This window comes from Spinacia oleracea, chromosome 3, assembly GCF_020520425.1.
Source record: "Spinacia oleracea cultivar Varoflay chromosome 3, BTI_SOV_V1, whole genome shotgun sequence".
In the NCBI taxonomy this organism is placed as follows: Eukaryota; Viridiplantae; Streptophyta; class Magnoliopsida; order Caryophyllales; family Amaranthaceae; genus Spinacia; species Spinacia oleracea.
Window position 1 is genome coordinate 34,097,962 of NC_079489.1, and position 1,700 is coordinate 34,099,661.

Consider the following 1,700-nt stretch of genomic DNA (forward strand, 5'->3'; position numbering starts at 1 on the left):
CAACGGGGGATTACTCGACCAACGAATTGGGTGAAGCCAGCAATCTTTTTATCGACCGCTCATACAATAGTCGGTAAAAAGAGATTTTCCGACCGAACAACAGGTAGTCGGTAAAAAATTATTTACCAACCGCCCAAGCAGTCGGTAAAAAATTATTTAACGACTGACAAGTAAGTAGTCGGTAAAAAATTATTTACCGTCCACCAAAGCAGTCGGTAAATAATTATTTAACGACCGCTTAATTAGTAGTCGGTAAAAGGTCATTTACCAACTACAATAACGGTTGGTAAAGTAGCTACTTTTCCAAAAAAAATTGTCGATTGCTCTTCACTAAACAAACCCTAAAACAAACCCTTGCCTGCCTCTTTCTCACAGCCGCTCAAAGTCTTCTCTCACCTACCTCATCTCTTTCTCTCACTTGTCTCCTCCCCCTTTCTCTGGATCCCCCATCTTTCTCTCACCTTACCTCCATCTTATTCTCTCTGATTCTCTCATCCTCTCAGACTCTCATCTCCATTTATTCATTTCTTGTTACTTCTCTCTCATTCTCTTCTCAACCATACAAAACACAATAATAAATAACAAAATCAAAACAATATAAATAAAAACTTACAAGAAGAACAAGTTTGGGTGCTTGTGTTGATTTTTGAAAGGTTGGTCTTTGGAGATTTGTCCTCTTCATCTCTTTTCGTTTGCCCATGGAGATTTCGAAAGGTTGGTTGAACTTATTATTTTTATTTTATCTATTTGATCTTGGTTGATGATTTTTTTTATTATGAATTTCGCATGATTTTTGTAATTGTTGGAATTTGATAGAAATTGTTATGTTTTTGGTTGAATTTGGTTTTTGTGAATTAGGGCCGTGGTGATTGGGGGCGAGAAATCACGTCGACGATAGCGTCTCCGTTCAGGTTCTATTGTTGCAGCTTAGGCGTTTCTTTGGGCACATATCAACTACCCTTTTCTTATGGAAGAATTCCCTTATTTAAGGATTCTGAGGCAAAATGTCAATCTTCTTGGTGATTTTGTTTAATTTAGGTGGTTGTAAATTAAGTTAGATTTCTTAATTTTTTGGATGTAATTATATTGGTTATTTAATTTATTAAACATTTATTTTTAGTGATTAAATTTTTTGGTTGATATAGCGTAGTTCGAAAGCAGTAGTTATTTTGGTTATATAGCATTGCGTCTAGCATGCTTTTTTTTTATTAACAAAATTTCAAATTACCGACCGCATTTATAGACGGTAAAATACCGACCACCTATGTAGTCGGTCAGTAATTTAGCGACCGCTTTAGCTGTCGGTAATTTAGTGACCGCTTAGGCGGTCACTAAATTAGCGATTGCCTTGACGGTCACTAAATTAGTGACTGCTGAGACGGTCACTAAATTAGCGACTGCTTTGTAGTCGCTATTTCAGACGGTAAATATTAGCGACCGCTTCCCAGTTGGAGTCTTCTTAATTACCGTCCAGGTGAACACTGACCGCCCTTTTACGACCGTTGGCGGTCGCTAAAAAATTTACCAACCGTTTTTCGTATTTTACCAACCACTTTTGGCGGTCGGGAATTAATCAAACCCGCAGGGTAGAGATTGAGGGTTCGGGGGACTGTAACTACCGAGAGGAGTACTCGCTCTTCGATAACTCCAGAGGCAGGATATCCTTACTAGCTCAGCATGAATAATGGAAGGGACATGCG

General features: G+C 38.3%; 1 long non-coding RNA gene across 1 annotated transcript; it reads left to right on the forward strand.

Annotated features, from left to right (window-relative positions):
* The first annotated feature begins 303 nt into the window (after nt 1-303).
* Nucleotides 304-1,140, forward strand: LOC130468925 (uncharacterized). The gene is made up of 2 exons (XR_008929298.1): nt 304-714; nt 859-1,140. It is a non-coding gene; the product is annotated as an uncharacterized lncRNA (long non-coding RNA).
* The last annotated feature ends 560 nt before the right edge of the window (nt 1,141-1,700 follow it).